Source organism: Aquila chrysaetos, chromosome 1, assembly GCF_900496995.4.
Source record: "Aquila chrysaetos chrysaetos chromosome 1, bAquChr1.4, whole genome shotgun sequence".
Lineage (NCBI taxonomy): Eukaryota > Metazoa > Chordata > Aves > Accipitriformes > Accipitridae > Aquila > Aquila chrysaetos.
Window position 1 is genome coordinate 80,966,059 of NC_044004.1, and position 22,288 is coordinate 80,988,346.

Consider the following 22,288-nt stretch of genomic DNA (forward strand, 5'->3'; position numbering starts at 1 on the left):
TTCCATTCATGAAGAATTAAAGACTTCCTAGGGAAACCAGATTGATATTTGCATTTCGGTCAGCTGCAGCTGTTGGGTGGGGAGAAAAACATTTAAAATATCTAAATAAACCCATATCTGCCACTTCGGATTTACAAAGCCATTTGTCCTGATACAGCTAACTCTAACCAAACATGGGCTACTTTTATAGCACTCCTATTTCTTTGGGAATAGGAATGTGACATGTTAATACACAAACCTGTTTTCATCACAGAAGGTCAACTAGCTTTATGAGCTGGTAGTTAGAATCATCCCTTTTTTTTTTTTTTTTTTTTTTCCCAGAAGTTATTTTCAGCCAGAGGAAGGTCAGCAGTGGGTGGAGTGGGATTCCTTAATCTAACTTGCAATTCCATAAAATCTATGGGGGTTGAAAAATGCGCTTTATAATTTGGGAGATAATTGCATGCCATTCAACTGACTTTGTACTTGCTACTTTTCTAACTCTGGTGTATGCTCTGCTGTCTTGCAGAACTTATCTGTAAGACACATTCCCTGGTGGGTAATTTAACTTCCCTTCATAGTATGATTTGAACTACAAGAAAAAGCCGGATATATGAGGGGATGAGTTTTCACAGAACTTACTGTGAGGCAGATATTTATTTACAGATTTTTTTTTCTTTAATACTCTTTTGTTTCACTGCATTTGCCTTGGCCAGGGAATCATCTCAGTATTAATTTGCATGCCCTCAAAAGACACACAATTCCCATTAGCACCAATGACAATTAAATATTCTCATGAAGGAGAGAATAAACCCACCAACAGAAAATGTTATTTAATGACATTGTAGTTACAGCACATCTTCCTGCAGAGCTTTGTGTAATCACACCAAGTAAGCAAAGAAAAATTGTTCTGCAACGTGAAGCATTTAAAATTTCATAAGCGATCTGGTTAAAAAAAAAAAAAAAAAAAAGGCAAAAGTCACTTTTCGGGTACCACATCATGGCTAGGGACTGGAATAACCCCAGTGATTTTATTGCTGTGAAATTCCTCATGCACTATGTAGCTGGAGAGACGTTCAGATCGAGATCCAAAGCCAAACTTGCTATTGCTCAGGTTCATTTCTGGCCAGGGAATCCGTGCCTTCCAGCAGCCCGAGGCACATCTAAGACGGCACACCACAAATGTGGTTTAAGAGGTCCTACATTTAGTGCCCTGGCTGTATTTGGCAATCTGTGTCTTCGTTATCGAGTGATTTCCCCCCCCCTTACAATACCCAGATGTAAAAGTCACCGGAGCGGTTGCTTAATGGTCATGTCTAAATCCACGGACTGAAGGTGGATCCCCTTCTGCGAGGGGACCTCTGATCTGCTCCGCAGGGCTGGGAAGGAGATTAAGAGCCTACCAAGTCTCTGAGAGTTATCACATCTACTATTGCATGAGATTTCTATGCTGCACCTGGCAATAAAAAACAATATGAACTGAAGCAAGGGCTTTTTACACAGGAAAATAAAAATATGTATTGAAATAGTCTTCACTTACATTTGTTTATTATGTGGCTATACAGGGCTCATGAATTTTTTATTTAAGGAGAAAGTTTCCAGTCTTAGATATTTGTTGTTTTCTCTCCTCCTAAAAGGCCTTTGTCCTTGCTATACTGTACCCCGATTCCTCTCCATTTCTTCCCACCTACCCACCCTCCTTGGGGCTACTTCTCATCATCAAGATCTATTACTTTACCTGTAAATTTCAATACCAGCTGAATTTCTTTCTGTACTAATTTCTTCTGCTCCTAGCTTTCACAGAGGAAAAAACGCAAATCTCCCAAGTAAGCATCATCTTTCATTTTCTGAACCATACTCGCTTTAATTACTTTTAAATATCCTAGTTAATTAGGACAACGTGTCCTAGGAGCGTGCTGAGGTTTTCTTTGATGCGGCTAGCTTTTCTGAATTATTTCCACGCTTTTCCGATTGTTCAGATGCCCAGTATCAATTCAGGGAAGCTACTCAGTTTTGAAGCAAGGCAGAGTTGGATGGCACCGTGCGTAAATATGCCATCATTAAGTTGGGAGCTGCAGTTAAATTATCAATTGTCTTCTTAAGCAGGAAGAACAATTTTATGGATCCTGGTCCATCCTCTGCAGACTTCAGCTATTTCCAGTAACTGCCACACAGAACAAAATAAAATTTGTCAGCTGCTCGGAAGGGGAGAGACTTGAGCCTGGAGACTTAATTCCCTTCAATCTTCTTAAAAGATATGATCCAATACTTCAAGATAAAAACATTGCCAGCTTAGGAAGATACAGGGAGGCAATCCAAAGCAGCCGGCACAATCAGAATGGACAAGCACCTTAGCGCAACAGTAAAACTCATTTTTCCAAAGGTCAGAGGCACAGCCAGGAAGCCACTTCTTTTCTTTCCCTCCATGTTAGAAGATCTGGCTGAAGAAGAAATATTTCAAGGCTTGCCTGGATGACTGTAGGAAACTACAGTGTAAGTGCTATAACACAGACCACGTTGTTGTGGTCTTTCTAAAGCCCATTTCATGAGAAGCAAGGGGTTTTTTTCCCTCATGTGGGACAAGCTGAGACGCAAAATTTTGACAGACGTGTTTTATATCGGTAACATCTTGCAACAGTGTTTTTGGTCTGGCGTGGGAAACATCTGTATAACGGAGCATTTTTACGACCACAGGAGCCTGCTTGGCAGCTGAAGGTTTTAGTGCGGATCCTAAATCACCGTTTCTGTAGTGCTGCAGACTTTTTTTCCAGAATAGCTCTATATTTTCGTAAACCCCAAGCACTGTTACTGAAGTCTTAGCACGTTCATGCAACAGAGCCAACCACTAATCAGGCAACAAGGTGAATTGTGCAAAGAGAAAGCGTCCAAAAATCACAGAATCACACACTAATAACCACATCCACTCCGGCCCCGCAGGAGAGATGTGCATGGCAGCCAAGCAGTGATCCCACCGGAAAAAGAGGATCAGGGCTGAACCCACCCTCCTGCTGCAACCGGTGAGAGAAAGCCATGCACACTCTTTAAACCCCAAAACGGACGTGTTCACACCCCGGGCTGGCACAGAGGACCCCCCAAGCCCAGAGATGCTGTAGCTGGTCCTCCGCTCCAGCGTCACTAGTGATTTTCACAGGTTGAGTCAATAAATGGGCTTAGAACAGAAGGAGAAATCAGAAAAATGCTCTGAAGGTGATTTTGTAAATCAGGAAAAAAAAAAAAAAAGCTTATTTTAAAGGGAAATCCTCAAAGAAGATAATTGTGTATGCTCTTGTGTTTATAAAATTTACACAGAGACCTCACTGGCTTTACAGCTCTGACTCGTCTGAAAACTAGAGCTATTAGAAATTGTCAGAAAACTACATGCTGTGAAATTTATCACCCGTCTCTCTGCAGTCAATCGCTGATACACCTGCACGTGGGCCTGTCGGTGCTATTTTTGTGCCAGTCATTACGCTGCTCCTTTGTAAAAGAGAAATTAATTTTTGTCCTCCTCCAGAAAGACCACCCCAGAGAATTCAGCTCAGGGGAGAATGAAGTGAAGCATTTACCAACGACCCACTCTTTGCTCTCTATTTCCATGTCTTCCAATAAGACATCATTTGACAAAATACTGAGTACTAAAGTAGAAATATCCTTTGCAGCCTTGTCTTTCCCATGGACCTATTTAATACTGGCACATTAAACACATTTTTATTTTACTCATTAAACAAGAAGAAATCTGGACACTTAACAGTGACACCATAAAGACATTATAAAATTTGGTAACGTGCAATAAAACTACTTTCATAAATGCCCAACCTTAAGTACATCCATTTTCTGGTTTTCTTCCAGTGGTAAGTTTTGCACTCTTGCACCTTCAATTACAAAGCTCAGAGCCAATATAAAATGACTCGTTTGTCCACAGATAATTCCATTTCATTTTGGCTGCCTTTTTCATTTGCCACCTGTTGATTAATTATCTTAATAATTTATTCCTTCATAGCTTTGTTGTTTTTCCAAGACAAGTTGAATTCTGGGGCAGATAGCCATCCTTCTTCTGCGTAATAAAGGGGCAAAGGAAAACGCTACAGTTTCGTGTGTCTGGATTACAGGAATCTTTCCCACGACGCTGTCCTACCTGCAGAGGCTGAGCACTGCAGGAGAATATCTTCTCACACCTGAGTAGGAAAGCTAGGAGCTCCAGTTTGGACTAGGCACATCCTTTGCTGCTTTGCTAATGATCGTCACCGTAGTTAGAGATGTGTTAATGAAGAGGAAACCGTAATGCCAGCAAGACGTTTTTGAAAACCGTAATGAATAGGAAATGACTAACACACACTGAAACAGAAAGCGCTTCTTGGAGAGACGATTTTGTCTGTGGTAAAGAAAAAAGTCTTGAGACCTAGCAAACCGTCGCAGGAAAACCAAGGCCCGCAACTGCCATGTTAAAGCCAGCTGACAGACCTGGTACGTGTGGCATTTCCCAAATAAAAAAAACCATATTCAAATCTATCCTCACAGCAAACAAGCTTCATGATCTTTGTTAGAGGGTTAAGCTTGTGTCTAATTTAAGAGGCAAGTGCAATGTATTATTTTAGCAAGCGAGAGTAGGAGAAAATTGGTGGCAGCATGAAGTACGAGTCCTCAACAAAGGGAATTTAGTGGCAGACAAATTAGCCGTCATACCTTAAGAGGTACTTTTACAGGGACTAGATCAGAGGAGCAATTGCCATGTTTAAACACTCCATATTATTAAATGCTTTAGCAGTGTTGGAGGAGGGAGCTGGTTTCAGACACGAGCCAGCCTGCTGGAAGCAAAACCAGCTGGGCAGAGTTTCACCGGGGATTTCCATTGCTGTGGGACCTCCCGGGGTCCACCACGTGCATCACCCACGGAGCCGCAGGTGACAACCCTGGAGGTCCTGACCCATCTGACAGCTTGCAAGAGGGTTTTTTTGGTTGTAGACTTCCTAGGAAAGCCAAAGCTGGTTTTCACCTGCAAGCTCTACTCCTTCCAATGTGAAGCCTACGCTATGTATGCCTCGCTGTAATTAGCTCGATGAATTGCACCATCACTCACCAGCTTCCCAAAATAATCAAAGCCCGTGGGAATCCAAATCTGATTTCAGAAATACTTCTCTGAAGCTGGAATCATTCAGGGTATAAAAGCGTAATCCTATTACAGTGGCAGAGTTTAAACGCTTTCCCTTAGCCGCCAGAGCAAAGATGACAGCCAGTGCAACGATCGGATGGATTCCTGCAGCACAGCGGTCGGACCGGGCTGGAAATGCTTTTGAGGAGCCTCCCAAAAACTTGGAGGAGCCTCCTGAAAACCCAGCTGCGTGGCTGTGGGTACAGCTGGGGCAGAGGAGGACCACATCCAGATCTGCACTTCTAGCACCACGGGAAGGAGAAAATAAGGATCAAAGGGAAAAGCTGCATTAATCTCAAAAATCCCAAATCACCGCTCCAGGAATAAGAAGCGTAACGCCCTAAAATCCTGTGGCTGATCCCAAGAAGCCAGGATGACTCAAGGGTCTTGAGTCATAGACCGCGTAGGAAAATCCACTCTGCTGAATAGAGTTGCACGGAATAAAACTGAAATAAGGTGATTAGAACTGAAAATAACTGCATGTACTTGGAAAACTTTAGTTTTCTCTACTGCCTCAGCTGAAAGTTATTAGATACGTTAGACACGAATAACACAGACCTCAAAGTCGGATATTGTGCCTGGAAGCAGCTGCTGACTCAAAACGTAACAATATCTATAATGCCAAAAGTACATTTTCTTTGCTTTGTCTCCTCGCAGCATTTTGTGTCGGTGGGTAGTGCAAGAACCACGTTTTAATCACATAATTAACTTAACGTACTAGAACACTATCTAGCATATAGCTCTGACAAAAATCGTTCGAAAGTACTTGACCTGAACTACTTATTATGCTGCATTAGCTATTATTTTTCTGAAGACAGCATTCTAAACACTTTAGCATGAGTTTGTGAAATAACTCAGTAAAAATCTCTCACTTAAATCTGCCGGCTTTTTCCCATACATTCATGTACATTGAATAGTGGCTGGACAGAAAACACTGTAAATGGTGCATTTACGAGACACACAAATTGGATAACTTTTTACCAACTTCGTCTGCATTTAATGCCTTGGATTTTATAGCATCACATGGGCATTACGTAGCATGGGTCATAATCAATATTTTCCATAAAGCACTGAATTTAGGCACCAGGCAAAATTTTTCCTTGCTGTAACTCTGACCGTAATGGAGCCGCACAATACACGAATTTGGCCGGGTACTTCTGAAACTGTAATTTTCTTGTCCACTGAGGCATCCCACATTCAGCAGAAATACCAAACGCTTTCTGTTTCTCCCACGCCGGCACAGAGACTTCTCCATAATACACTGCTGATTTGGACACAGCAGTTCTTTCACTTGTCCAAAGATTTTTTTTCTTATCCCCACACCAATTTTTATGCTTTACGCAGAGTCCAGCGGATCTGCCCTCCTCTCCCGGGCACCCGGCTCTCAGAAAAGGGTCAAGTGCTGCCGCTTCTTCCATCTCTGCTAGCAAAGCTGCTTTCACAGTGAAAAAAAAGGTCAAAACCAAACTCATCACTAATCATAAAAAGCTACTATTAAAAGAAAAAGGGGAGGTGGGGAAAGCTTTGCCAAGACATCAGCTAGAATTTAGCCAAATTTAGCTAGAAATTAGCACGGTATTCAACTTTTTCTTTCTTTGCACCTCTAAATATCTTGCAAATGTTTAACAGCAGATTTCCAGATTTGACTTTTTTTAGACTTGTGATGAATATTTCTTTACACAAGGGAAGAATGGAAACTGGGATAAATATATGTAGTTTTGCTCCCAGAAAACAAAAATAGGGAGCCAAGAACAAAGACAGCCCTTTGTGTGTGTGTGTGTGTGTGCGCGCGCGTGTGTGTCAATAGTTGCAGGCATGCCAAACTTTTGAAAAGCTGGTTTCCCTTGAGGTACCTAAAAACCTACTAGTCAAATCTGAGAATTTCAGCCATTATCATTTGAGAGAGGCATGCCTAAAGCAGACCAAAGACTAGAGGGGGAAAAAAAAAAAAAAAAAAAAAGAGAAAAAAAAAAGAAAACTGAAGATCGTCTATGCCTCCTGACATGTTGTGAGGAGACAACTTGCAAGAAGTTTTGATTGCCTCCATATTATTGTATAGCATTACCTTCTGATATCGTCTCACTAAGCAACATGAAATAGATGGGATTTACATTTACAGAAAGAAAACGAGGAAACGGGACTTGATTAAGATCAGTACAATGGCAATATGCTATATGTCAAAAGGATCTGCCAGAGGAAAACTTGAGTCCCCAGCTGGCACGGAGCCCTGCAGAGGTGACTACCGTCCCAGGGTCTGGCCAGGGCTCAGCCACCCACCCCGCAACGGGGACCGTGACCACAAAGACTGCCATATCACCACCGGCTTCCTCGGCAGGGGTAACCAGGTGGTCCCGGCTCTGCCAGCCTCCAGGTCTCCCTGGTCCGTGTCAATTCCCCCTTAATTTCTGAGCCCTGAGGTGCACCTGCACTTAGAAGTCTAAAGAGCCAAACCCAGTCGAATTATGGGCAGCACTGTGGACTTTGAATCACTTTGGAAGACGGGCGCCATCTGGGACAGGTCTCCGGGGAACCTTATCCAACCTTTCGGCGATGCGGATGGGACCGTTTTCTTGTCAGATTTTACAATATTAGACTAAAAGTTCACCCACCAGGAGCCCCATAGGTGCCGAGTTTTAGAGGTTAAAAATAAGATCCCTCCAGATGCAAAGTTCCCCTGTGTGTCAGCCTTAATTTCACTACCAGCCTAGCAGCGAAGGAGGCACTTTTAATTAAGTGCAAGACAAGTATGGAAGACTGAGTTCAAGAAACAAGGAGGAATAGGATTATTATAATCCAATGAGACGTAATTAAATGCAGAAATCAAAGGCTCTTAGTGGCACAGAACTTGTTAGAGCCTTGAAGTGGGTATTTGCACTTTAATCTGACATGCTGCAGCTTCTTCAAAAAACAAAGCTTTTTCAGAAGGAATGAAACGATGACAGAGACGTTTATAAATCATTTAGAAAAAAAAGCTAAAAATCCATAAAACAACATTACAGCAGTAGCCTGTTCCTCAAAAAAAAGCAAACCAAAAAACAACCCCTGGCAGCACCGATGATGACATTATTTTGAAATCTATGTTCCTAATTGTGTCATAATAATAATCTCAATGTATCAGTACGAGATACCAGAAGGAAAGTAGCATAAATTTGCCTAAATGCATCCATCTCTAGTTACCAGTCACCCTGAGCGACTGGCCTGGTGGACTTTGTGAAATACAGGCTCCCGGACCTCATCCGAAATTTGCTTTGAGCCAGTAGGGTCTTCCCGAGACGGGATCAGACCCACCCCCACACCACTTCTGGCCCAACTCTACCCTCCCGCAGACCCGGTCGGACGTCCCCGCGAAAACACTTACAGCCCCGCACGCCTCGAGCCTCCCATCCTACCCTGCCTTCGCTTCCTGCACATGATTTTAGGATTTGTGGTCGGCGTTGAAATTAATGAATACGTGGGCCAAAATGGATCGTAACAAAAATGTGAATGTCTTGAAAAAGGTAGTTTCTAACTTTATGTTCTTCTGGGTAGAAAAAGCTCCCGGGATACTTCAGCTGCTTTTATTCCCTGATAACACAAACAATTTATTTTTAGCAGCTGAAGCAGTCAGATTGGGGAATACAAAGGGGCTGTGAAAGAGCAACACTTTGCACTGGGAACGGCAACGATAAAGTTTCAAGGGGACTCTATGATGGGAGATGATGTAATTTCAAGTAGGCTTCTCTGCAGACCTGTTGGGCTCAAACCATCTTAACGAAATTATATATATTTCTTATCCTTTTTGGGGGGGGGAGTAGGGGTGGTTAAGGCTTAAGCTGGATTGCTGTTCCTGTCCCACCAAAAGCTGTCCCTCGCACAGAATGCAAAGCAGACGAGAGTTACTTCGTTCAGATGCGCGAGGAGGATTCTCCCATGAGGGAAAAAATGTTTGTCATTCTACGGGACTAAAGAAAGCTTTAATTTTTAATAGCCGTGTTGTCACTTAAATTGCAATGGCTTAAATTCCCCTTTCCTTCACAGACATGATGCTACGGACTTCATTATCATGCATACGTGTGTATACTTGCTTTTTCCATTGTGCATTTCCAAAACCGCATGAAGTGGTCCAGAGTCCCCCGAGCCAGTGATCCCACCCTCCTTCACTTCCCCTGCCTCGGGTGAAGTCCTAGGCAGGGGTGGTGCAACCAAGAGTTTTGTTTCTGCAAAGAGATTCGAGGGACTGCCTGGGAAGCGGAGAATTTGGGACATAAAGTAGTAGGAAACTCTACACTCAGGAATTTGCAGATACATTTTGGGTCTGAGCTCCAACTTTTGTTGGTTTTTCTTGGGGGGTTTTTTGGCAGAATGGTCTTAAATCACTTATTTGGCTCCTTTGTGATGCCTCTCTCCCACGCCGAGGCTGTCATCCCGGGAGAGCAGGAGTTTCCCGATGATGCCGCAAGGCAAGGCGGGCGAGCACCGGCTCTTCTTCCCCCGAGACCCCGAAGAGGTGATCGCCTCTGCACCCGTCAGGCATCCCTAGCCCCCTCTCACTCCCCACATGCATCCCTTTCTCCTGAAAGCTGATCTGGCTCTTCAACGTACATACTTTTCCTCTTTTTTTTTTTTTTCCCTCCCTCTTTAAAGCCACACCTGACCGTTTCCAGCTGGCGCTCAGAGTTGTTTCATACAGGGATGGAGGGTGATTTAAAACAGGGTTGCTGTGTGCCCGTCTGTGTCCGCGGGGAGAAAGGTTGAAACGAATATGAGAAGAGTAATCAACAGTAATTCTTCAGGAGTCTATCATTAAATTTGTCATTAAACAGAGTCTGCAGCTACCTGCCTGCCCAGTCACCAGCAGCAGCAAGCTGTGCACGCCGTGTAATGGCATTTTGATAGACTGTCTTTCCCACAGCCTTCCTGAGATTGGACTGCATAATTTACACCACCAGCACAGCATTGCCTCACTGTTATTTGAGCAGCGAGACCCTTGTGCTGGTGTGATTAGACTATGATGAATTGGATGCCTGCCCGCGGAGTCAGGGTATGCCGATTGCCAAGTGCCCGGGACACGGCACAGAGCTCGCCGTCCCCGGCTAAACAGCCTGGAGGGCTGTGCTGATTCATCCTACCTCACCTACGGTGTGAAAAAGCAGCCACCCTTTCTATTTTGTATTTAAAGCGTGAAAAAAAGCAAGCGGGGGGGGATTATAATGAACACGGAGCATTATACAGAACTTATTTGCGACCCCAGCAGAGGATGGGTATATCTCGGGGGCGTGAAACCTCTCCGGAAATTTCCACAGGATCCAAAAAGAGCACTGTGATTTTTCCCAAGCCCTATCCCCAACACGCACCTCTTGCCACAACCAGACCTCTCCGGGATCTGCAGAAGAAGGGGTCCCCGAGCCAGCTGAGCTCCCTGTACCCCGACACCTCATCCCCTCTGCCTCCCTCGCCGCACACACAACCGCTCGCTTCGGAGGCGCTCACTGGCATCACTCAAAGTAAGATTACGGCACGGGATATTTATGAGAGGAGAGAACAAGGCAGATTTTAAAAACGAATACCAGAAAACCACACGATCTCCAGGCAGGCAGCACAGAGCACGTGCTGAAAGGGGTTTTACCCTGGTGGTAACCCACAGACATACCCATGCTCACAAATGCCACACAACAGATTCGCCAGGACCTCCATTTTGAAGGTTAAAACCGATTTGGGGAAGGCTTTTTAGGTTTTAGTTGATTGCAGACTATACTCCGCAAGGTTGATGATTTTGACAGATGGAGTGCACTTCCTCACCCCTGGCTGGTTCCAGCTTTTGCTTTTAATCCCAAAGTTCAACTGAGTCAAACGAAGTGATTCATTCAGCTTCATTGGCAGCCACTCATTCACCCAGATTTCCGAATTCCTCCTAACACTTCACCGTTTTCAGTGTACGCATGTAAAAACCAAAATGAGGTGATTTCACCAGCTATTAGAAAGCCACGCACGTGATAGACAGGTTTGTTATTAAAGGCTCACAGAAAACACAGCTGGCAGCCCCTACTTGCAACCTATGGAAGTGTAGAAACCTCTTTTTTTCCCCAGCAGACACGATTTTTCTTTTACCAATGCCTTTCCACTCGCACCCCCCAGCCACGTGCCACCCTCCTGGCAGGAATTCACAGCTTGGCGAGGCTCATTTTTTTTCATACCCAACCCTAACCATCAGGGAACACTTACGGGAGCAATATCAATTATGTTATAAATGGGGTGGCCAGGAGGTGCGGTGGCCGGGCAAGACCTGGCTGCAGCTCCCCTTCCCCATACCGGGGTGCAGGCGACTTGCCTTGCCCAAAAGCCTCGTCCGACGCCACGCAGCACGGCCACAGCATCCGGCGTGTTGGTGGAGCCCAGCGCAAGGCTAAGGTGCGAGGGCAGGGATGCAGGGATGCTCTGGCTGCGCACCGGTGGCAGGTCCGGCCAGAAGCGCAGGACTCTCAAGTGAAATTTAAGGACATTGCCACAACACCCCTGAAACCTATCGTATGTACCGCTGCTTCCTTAGGTGATGAATGCGGCTCGCTCCGGATGGAAACACACGCTGGTCAGAGATCTCCCGTTGCCAGGGGATGATGCCATGAAGCTCACTGACTTGTCACAGACACAGTTATTTTTTCTGAGCATAATTTTCTCCATAGGGGCAAAAGCTTTAGGAGATGTAACTCGGTGAACGGCCACACAGCCTTACGTGTTTCCATTAGGAACTTCTCAGTGACAGGCAATATTTCATGGGGAACTAGGAACCAGTGCACAAAGCTTTGGGTCTTTTTTTCCCAAGACCTCGCTAGGCAAGTCACTCGCTGCTCCGAGCTTCATCTCCTCTCTAACCTGATTTACTGTTTGTATTGCTGCAAAGCTACGATCCCCAGACACGAACTCCTTTTTGACAGGTAAAGACCAAACTGGCATCCGAGAGAGATGGCCTCTTTTCCAAAGAGCGCCTGGTTTCAGAACTTGGCTTGTTAATTTGGGGATGCGTGGAGCGGACTGCTTGTGCACCCCGGGCAGTACAGGTAATTCAAAGGATAAGACAGGGTCAAGGTCAAGGTTTCCTTTCTTCTCCCAAAGCAGTTATTTAAAAGAAAAACAAACAAAAATGCTCTATTTAACAAAACAGCTGAGAAAACATTAACAAAATAATCAAGTTATGACCTCCGTATACATATGCATTATTGGATCATTTTCTGTTTCCAGCACAGGCACTAGAACAGCAGAAAAAGGAGGTAACATTAACTGTAGCTGGTTTTATATAAAGAGGCTACAGCATGCTCTGAATCGTGAAAGATCATATGGTAATTATTTGCTGACAAGCAAGGGGCATATCTGAAGAACAAGCTTTGTTTTATAGATGTCCTTTAGTAAGCTCGCTCGTTTTCTTTCCCTTCTCTGAAAAAGAGCAGACATTAAGGACCTGATGCCGCACTCACACGCTGCTCCCATCGCTGCTTTCCCCTACGAACGTCTCACCCAAGAGCAAGGAGAAGCGGCTGGTGCCCGACTCAAATGGGAGCAGCACCGAGACTTCGGGATGCTGTGTTGGCATAGAGCAATGCAACGCTTCTGTGCCAACCCTATCCCCACCCCCCCGCAAAATTAACTATAATAACCAAGTTCTATTAAAGATATCAAGCTCGGAATATTCCACTTCTTTCATTTATGTCCTTCACTTATCACAGAGCTTCTCCGAAACTCGAGAGGTGCTTGCTGATGGAAACAATTCAAGCTTCTGCAGCGTAATTCAGGAGATAAACCAGAGACGAGTGCCCTTGAGCGGGTGGCCTTCCTGCTCGCCTAATTCTGCAATATGCTGAGCACACCCGGCGAGCCCCCGCTTCGAGAGCCTCTGCATTTTGAGTGGGAAAAATTGTGCCAAATAAAGGTCTCGAGTGTTTGGAGAAATAAGGTTAGATCCTGGCGCTACAGAAGTCGGCGGTACACAGCTCCCACTTTCCATAGTAATGACAAGTAATTCAATTCATTTTTTCAATAATTCAATACTAAACCAAATATTGATTAGATTAATAGAAGAATTTCAGGAGTTGTCTTTTCAGGTCTGGGGTTTGATTTTTTCTCTTTTGGCATTCTTTCCCTTTTAGCTGTCATCCTAGCTTTCTCTCCTCCCAAGACAGAAAAAGAGGACAAAAATATATTAGATTCTCCCACTCTCTAAAAAAAAAATAGAAGACCCAACATCCCCAAGCTCTTGCCAGCTTTTTTCATCGTCTCAGAAGAGAGAAATAGAAAAGAAAAACAGGGCATTTCTTTCCTTTTAACAGGCTCACAGACAGAACGGTAATACACAAAAATTTATCGTCATCCCTTTCTTAGCAGCTGGTAATCAATATACCCGAAGAAGGGTTTCATATTGATCTCTAAGCTCTTGTATCCTTGTGCTGGCGTCAACACTATATACAAGGATCCTGGGTGGTGTATAAACAGAAAATAAAAGGCAATATGTCTGTTGTGATATATTGATTAACTAGCTATAAAACCATTTTGGAAGAGTTATCCGTAGGTGCCTGTCTTTTATTGATGTCGAAGGCACGGTACTTTGGTTGGAAGCACCTTTGATACTTACAGCGATCTGATATTTAGGGAAGACAGAGCTCTATGAATAAATACTATGGCTCATTTTAGCTGACTGAATATCGAACAAATTTTTCTTCTGCAAGCTTTGTTTGGAGCGTGAGATATAGTCTGTCTCCAATTGTGGAAAATCTCTTCTCCCCACAAAATAATACTGACAGGTTTGCACTGAAGTACTTGGCTGATCTGTGACTATAGATGTGCACTGGATGTTGGGTTTTTTTTCCTCCTTCAAAATATATAAGACTATGCTCACACCAGAACACTTGGAAATGGACACACACATCTCCTGTGCCCCAGAAGACACAGCCAAAACCCCAGTGCAGCATGGACTGGTCCAAGAAAATCCACGTGGCTACATGCATCACCGAGTATTGCTTCTACTGAGCAATATCATTATTCTAATGATAAATACCCACCCACGTGGCACAAGCGATTCAACTCTGAACGTAACGCCGATCGAAAAGCTTTGCTCCTTTTCAAAACTAGAGGATGGCAATTCAGTTAGTTAAACTCTCATCGTTTGGGAGGATGCCTGCAGCAAACCGTAGAAGCTACAGCTTTAAAGCAATACGTCAGAAAAGCCATGGAGTAACAGGGGGGGTGGAAGTCTCTCCTGCTGCAGCCCCATTAAAATAAATGGGGAGACAACCCCAGGGCTGCACGGACACGCAGGAGTGGGCAGAAAGGGAGGGACCGCCCCATGAACTCAGGTATTTAAAGCTGCTTCTTGCACAGGGCTGGCCACAACCCTTTCCCCTTAGAAATGAGAAACCAGCAGGAATTCACCCACGACTATCAGGAAATACAAAGGGCAAAAATGCCCTCAAAAGAGGACTTGTCCTCCACCCCCCTTTCCTGGGCTTACATCTTTATAAAGCTAGTTTAGCTTGCTAGCAAGGTGGCCATCTTCTTATACAGAAGGGTCTTAACTCTTCTGTCTCCACCTTTAAGAGCTTAAATACTCTCAGTAGCAAAGAACTGTGCCTTCTTTCCTAACTGAATGTACTCGGGTTCAAGTGCATTTCCTTCCCCCCTCCTTTTTTTATATGAACCGAGTATTTTAGCTATATTTCACGTAAGGTAAGCGAGGTAGCAGTAAGGAAGGCAGAAAAGCAGAGCTAAAAAGCCACGTACAACTTCCACTCTCACTAACTCTATCACGCATCCAGGGTAAGAAGCTCCACGGTGCCACCTTGCCCATTTATTTTGCAGCAGCAAAAGCAGCTGCAAGAGGCACCAGAGAATCGAACCATTTTCCCCCAGTCTCACCAAGCATCGTGGTGTCGCAACCGAGGCACAAACACGAAGCCTTCCTCCCCTCAGACAGCAGGCACGTCCCTGGGACTAGAGCTTAGCGCTGTTATAACTTCTGGGTACGCACAGCTCTTCACCAAAAGGAGGGGAAAATTGTTGGCAGTGATAGCTTAACCTAAAACCAGTATTCAGATATTAATTAATCCACATGTTCTAGATTCACATATGCATTTTACTTCTCTCATTCCTGCTTAGAGATGCTAATGGTTTCTTCTTCCTCCAGCAGCAGATTATACCAAAGGAAAGCCATCAGTAGTAACTCTGAAGGCCCCCAAGCACACCAGGAGCCACGTTCACACATGCAGCAGCCTCACTCCTACCAGTAAAGCACCTAGACTTACATGAACCTACCCGCTCTTTAATGAGCCCCTTAACGTTATTCTTGTTAAATCCCTGCTATGCCTTTTGCTGCGTGACCTGCCTCAGTTTCCCCACAAGAACCCTGGGTATGCAGATCCAGGCTCCTAACTTCCAAAAGAGATTTGCACTTCCTAAACTAGCCACCATCTCCTTCAGAAACAGCCCTCTTTCAAATAAGAGCTATATATTACACACACACTCCACTCCCCATACTATACATATAAATAAACAAATAAAAAAAAGCCCAAAACCAAAAAACAAATATGTCAGTCCATCCATCATGTCCCATCTGTCTCTCCCCCCCCCCCAAAAAAAAAGCTCTTACCTTTCCACCAACCAGCTCTGGTGCAGATAACAAACTTTCCCCTTTCAGCCCAGGGAATTAATTACCTGGGTAGCGTTCCCAGGATTATAAAAGCTTTCAGGTGCTGCTATCAGCTAGCTTTCCCCTGTTATAAGCACATGTGTCTTTTCAGCTATGTTGACCTGTGAGAGGAGGGGGCAAAAAGTACCCCGGGGACTATCAGAGAGCTACTAAGTATGGCATTTATATACTTTATATATATATATACACACATTACAAAGGAGCAGGGGAGAGCAGCCATGTGCACAGTTTATGACCTAAAATCTTGTTATGGGCAGGCTCCGTGTATTCTCCAGGTGTGAAATGTGGTGGTTTATGGACTTTCACGACAGGGTTCACCCACCTCCAGCCTCCAAAACCTCCTCTGCCATCCTCCCTGAAAGCCATTGCCACGCAGCTATAGATTGATCATCAGTATGCAAATCTGGGAAGCTGAAAGCATAGACTAGTTTAACGTTAAAACCCAGTGAAGTAACAAAGGCAGTGAAGTCATTACAGGTCAGGCTGTATTACTCTTTCCCGTAAAGAATACAGGAAAAAAAAAAAAAATTTCCAGTGCGTTGCACAAGAGGGAGACAGGATTTAGGTCCAGCCTGTGCAGAAGCGCAAAGCCGTGCCTACGAGGGGACGCACCGGAGAAGGGCTCCGTGCAGCGTGGCTAACCAGCGATGTATAATTCAACAGAGCTCCCGGTACATATTCAGTATGGCATTTATGGTTCGAAATAGCACAACGGAGCTTACTGGATTTATTGAGTGCGGCATTCATTGATTTCCTGGGTTTATATGGGACTCCTAGTAACAATTTAATTCCAGCCCTTACATATTAACATATCCAGAATTGCCTTGCATGGGTTTTCGACGCTACAGGGGTGTGAAAGACAATGCCACTCACACGTAGAGCGGCGCGAAAGAAAACAATAATACCGATATAACAAATAGCTTAACGTGGAACCGATACCCAGCGCAGAACAGAAAAAACTTAAAATGTCACCGAGCCTCTTCACGTGCAACCAAGGAATCAGAAACCCGGCACCGAAAGGGGCCTCGGCAGCTCGCCAGGCACCCGTCGGCTACGGCAGCGGGACCACCGACGCGGTGGTTTTCGCTAGCAGGTGTCAGCCCAACCCCGCTTTTGTAAGCCCTCCGCAAAGGATGTTCAGCAGCATCCCCAGGCAGCCTCTTCCCTGTCTTACTACACCCCCCCACCTCTTCAGCAAGTTCTCCCTAAGATCCCACTGGGAAATCGGAGGGGTGACGGGAGGGTGGGCTGCAGGGGAGCCCGGGGGCAGCTGCCACTTCGCCCACCCGTGTCCTGAGGACCTCCGAGGGGGGATTGAGTGGCTGCTAGCCCTCCACTCCACCCTCTCCAGTTTCTCAGTAAATTAAGCTCATGACTCCTCCCTGTTCTCCAGCATCCGTGGAAAACGGCTGATTTTTGCCCATTTTATTACAGCCTTTTATGTAAAGTTACCCCTTCCAGCTTTCCTCTCTCTCCCTGCCCTTTGCTCCTTCCCTGGTAAAAATCAACTGCTTTTCTTCAAGCTTTCCTTCACAGTCATTTCTAAACTTGATTTCCCAGGCACCCCACATTGGTTGTCCCATCGGTTTGTCCTCAGTGAATACCAGACTCAGGCTTCGCTTTTCAAGAGAGCGATCTTCATGCTATAGGCTGCACACGTATGCGATCACCGGTCCAGGCACCCCTGACTTGGGTTTTTTTTTTTACAGATATCGCTGCCACATCCCTCGGCAGCAATGTTGTTCGTGGCCGTTCTTAAGGTAATTTAGTGCCGACAGGCAGCCAAGACATTGAATTAAAGCTGGAAAGGATTTATCGCTGGCCATTAGGTTAAGCAGAGCATGATACCCTGTAGAAGTAGTTTGGTCTAGTGAATAGGTGCTGTGAAGAAGACGAGAAAACCAGCCCCAGCACTGATTTCCAAGTCACTTCATATTTTGCTCCTCGTTGCACGTCTGCCTAGGATTTCTGGGGACAGGAGCTTTCTCCGATATGAGTTTTACAGGGCCTAAGTAACAGGGTCACAGATTCCATCGCCCAAGGTAGAAAACTATTAATGAGAAGACTGCGGTCTTACAATCCTTCATATATACAACATTTTTGCAAAATGTCACCGACAACAGTGTGAATACCAGCTTTACAGGGTGGGTATAACCCAAACAGAAATGCCCGTCGCCTTAGTTACTATTACTGTGAGGATATCCTTCCTTACCCTGTCAGATCGGCAATAGTATCCGCTATATTCTTTATTACAGCTGGGGCCCGTGCTGTGACACATGGTGGAGGTTACCCAGCACTTCTCTTTAGAAAATTGCTTGCAATCTTGCCAGGCTTTAACATTAGGAACAGAAACTTTCCACAAAAGATATTTGTCCAAAACACTTTTGCAGTGGAGAAAGAGGGATGTTTGAACTAAAACGCCATAGTCATCCCCCTACCAAAGCTATGCATTGCTTTTGCAATTCTTCATTCAGATAAAAGGGTAGATGTCCCTGCTCACACAACCCGCGGCTGCGTTTTGGGCTGTGTGCTACATGAAGCAAAGTTCTCTGAAAAATGAAATCCCTATTTGATACTCAGAAGGGATCGACTCATTTCGACTCTTGATTTCTTATCAATTCGTCATGAATAATAACAGTCATTGTCAAACAAACGCAGTCAGTGTATACAGCAAGTATCGCTTGCGAGGGAGTTCACGTACTGTTGTGATGCTTCAGTCACTGCGGCGTAGCGTCGTGTATTTGAGTACATACGCCACAAATTCTAGCAACTTCACACTCGCTTACGGGTCTCTGTTCCTTCTGAGCACCGAGTAAGGCAGGACACAACGCGCACAATGAAATCTTTAATTACATAATTGCAACCTAGTATATACAAGTAAGGAAACCAAACTGTACTTGCTCAATCAATCTTAATGCTGAATTTCTTCACTTCTCATGTTGGACTTGGTAGCTTCCATGATTTTTTTAATGTACAGCACATATACGCAGAATAAACAAATATATAAATTAAATGTTTAGCACAGTAATAACCAAAAATTTCTGTAACTTCAGAAGTGCATTTCTGGTTTTACAAGATTTCCGATTATGGAAGACTGCTGGATTTCCACCCTTTCCTCTCACTATAAATGGTACAGCATTCTGTAGCCCGGCCGTGATCTTCAGGCCACGCTCCCAGCCACCGCGCTGGCCCAGCCACCTCCAGCAAGAAGCTCCCAGGTGGAAGCACAGACCTAGGAGTGGGCAAGCAGAAACTTTACTGACCTGGATTTGGGGAAATACAAGAACGTGGGGCAGCAACGCTCTTAGTCCTCCTACCCGATTCGTGTCCAGCCATTGCACTTGCTGCTCTGACTGAAAAAAAGCACTGAGCGAATTCATACATTTTCAACACATTCTGGAAAATTGTCCTCGCGCTGTTAGTTTGCATTGAAAATTGCACTGAGCAATGGGAAGCATACATTACCGTTAGGCATCTGACACGCCTCCGATTATCCCAAAGGTGCCAAACAGCTTCTGCCTTTCACACCTTCCCCTTCATTTAAAAGGGAATTTGATAAATTGCAAGCAGGTGCAAACCAACCAACTAGCACGTACTGGATGATGAAGCAAAGGCCTTGATAAATCCAGTTCCTCTGGGCCAGGCAATATCTGCCGAGTTATAAACTCAGAAAAAACCACTGAGGATAGTTTCAAAATAAATACCAGGACCAGGGTCCCCGTGACTATCCAGGGCAGCAATTCCATCCTAAACACAGAGGAAAGAACATCAGGTAATAATAATAATCTGTTTAAACCTGGCATTTCTAAGGCAGCTGGCAATACCGTAGTCCTTGAGACTACATAAAAGCATACTCAGGTACTTATTTGAGCTGCCCCTGCAAAGCTCAGGGCAAAACAACCCCCAGGGAACAGCACAGGAGTGTGTGCAAGGGCGAGCGGCACCCATCACCACCCGGCTGCACCCCCAGGCCAGGAGACCCAACCCCAAGACCCTGGAGGACTTCCATCGCCACTGAGTACAGGCAGAGCCCAAAAGTACCGTATTTCCATTTTGCGGACGGGGAAATGGACAGTACGAGGGGAAAAGGCACACCAGAGGTCAAGAAAATCAGTGTCCTGCGGTCTTAATTCAGTATGCCAACTGCCTTGATACCTGAACACACAGTTTGTGCTCCTCGAGCGCTTTCCACGGGAAGAGGTATTGCTGCTTCAGCGGGGAAATAGTACAGGAACAAGGAACTTCACTTCCAGCAGAGAAAATTCATTTCCCAGAAATCACCATGGTACAAACACATGTCCAAAACAATGAGAAACTAGTGCTGGGAAAGAGTCCGCACAAACATGAAAGAAGCAAATAAGCTAACTTTAATGCATTTATTCCTCTAAGTCCAGCCAGACTTGCAGTTTTCACCCACACAGAACACAAAGCAATGGGTGTTTTCATCCCAACTAAACTTTCCTTAATATCTCCACACTGCTTTAAACCTTCCCCCTTGAAGGAGGTCTCCAGACTTTCTGGATTCTCAGCAGGGGTCATTATCTCGTACATCAAAATGGTCTTTTTCTGTCTTACGCCTTCCTCCCACCTCCTGCCGCTCTCCCTGCCGGTAAATGCTCTCAGCAGTGCGCCACGTTCCCGGTAGCAGGACTGGGTGCTGATAACAAAACGGGCATGATGCAGTGTTTGGTCTGTTATAGCAAGCTGAAGGGCCAAACTGAATCCCCGGTGCTGGGAGAAGCATCCCGGGCACGGAGGGAGGAACGGCTCAGAAACGAGTCCTTTAGAAATGCAGGAGGTGACTCTGCATCCGCACTTTTGCGGCTCTCACTCCCTTTAATTTCTTCTCCATCAAAACCAGTACAAACAGAGAAGCGTTTTTCCCACTATGCTATCTATACAGTACGGTATAGAAAGATTCAGCATATAATCAACAAGTGTTAAATGACTAATAGCCTGGAGAGTCAAATAAGGTCAAAAAGGTGACTGGAGGGTTGCTGGCACTTCATGCTACCCACCATTCAAAAGCGTCTACCCACCTAGAATACTCATATACTCCAGGCTGCATAGCCGCTACAGACTTACAACATCTGTTAATCATTTATATATTACTTATACATATGTTAATATCAAGTTTCATCATAAGGTTAATAGCAACAATCTGTTCTTGCTTTGAGACTGTGTGGATGTGCTCAGCAAAATCAACTTGAAGGGCAGGAAAAATGTGCCCAAACATTTCCTGCTGCAAGATTGCTCTCTTAGTAGGAAGGTCAATTCTCCAGGGTGATGCTAGGGAAGATAGCTATCTTTTTTATGCCCTTTAAAAAAATTCCACGAGTAGGAAGGCTGTAAAATCTTGAAACTTATTTAACGAAAGGCTATTCCCGGATGATATGGCATTAAATTGGGGAACTTCAGGATAGTTAATGAATGTTAATATATATCCTGAGGACTACAAATGTATCTATGTACTTATTATCTACCCACAAATAAAGCAGCAAAATCTTGCCTTGTTTCACTGGTGGTTTGTGGTTAATAAATAAATATATAACTCAGAGTGCTTATGAGGGTAAGAGCTAGCTCTTATGGCAAAACATTTGCACAGGGAATCACATATCATGAGTTCAATGCACTCATCTCCTAAAGCGTTGCATCTGAAAATTCCTGATCAGTTCAAGCAATCCCAATTAGTAGAATAGAGCATCTCCTCGAGTTTAGTACCGACTTACCACAAGCTTGGGCTTGGTTTAATTTGGAGGATCACATCCAGCCGTAACAAACCGCAGCTATTAACATACTCTTTGCATTGGGCTCATTCATTTAGGTTTTGCCCTTTCCCATGCAAATACAGAGGAAATGGGCAGCAGACGCTGGCGTCTTCTTTCTTACCTCCAGCGCTGAGCAGTGCTTCCTGGGCCGCAGCTTTCCTGCCTATAAAATGGATATACGGCTTCAAAGTACTTGGAAAAAAAATTCTAGAAGAAGTTCAGAGGATTATTGTGGATATGAGCTGCAATGCAAAGAAGAGTCTTGGATAATACGCAGCATGGACTCTCCTCTCCCCACACAGCTTACAGTGCCACGGATAGTGACCATTTCAGGAAAAAAATGGGGAAAACAGCCACTCTTCACTAGTACTTCTAGGGAGGATCTGTAGCAAAGGGAAGAAGTGCGGCGAGGAGCTGACCGCAGCCTCCCTCTCCCCTCTGTGTGTGTGCAAGAGACTTTTAGGTGCACGTATCCTAAACGACCGGCACAAGAACACACCACCAAAAGCGAGGGTCCGCAGGGGCGAGAGGCTGGCTCCCTAGTACATAGCCAAGAGCAGGGAAGAGACGGGACTCTCCGCTCCACGCCGAAGCGCTGCTCTGAGAACGTAAGGAGAAAAAAAGAAAACCAAAACGGTCGTTCAATGTTTAAGGCGTAAATGAAAGTTAAATTTAAGCTGTTCTTATCTGCTGACTCACAACAGACTCCCGTGTGCACGAGCC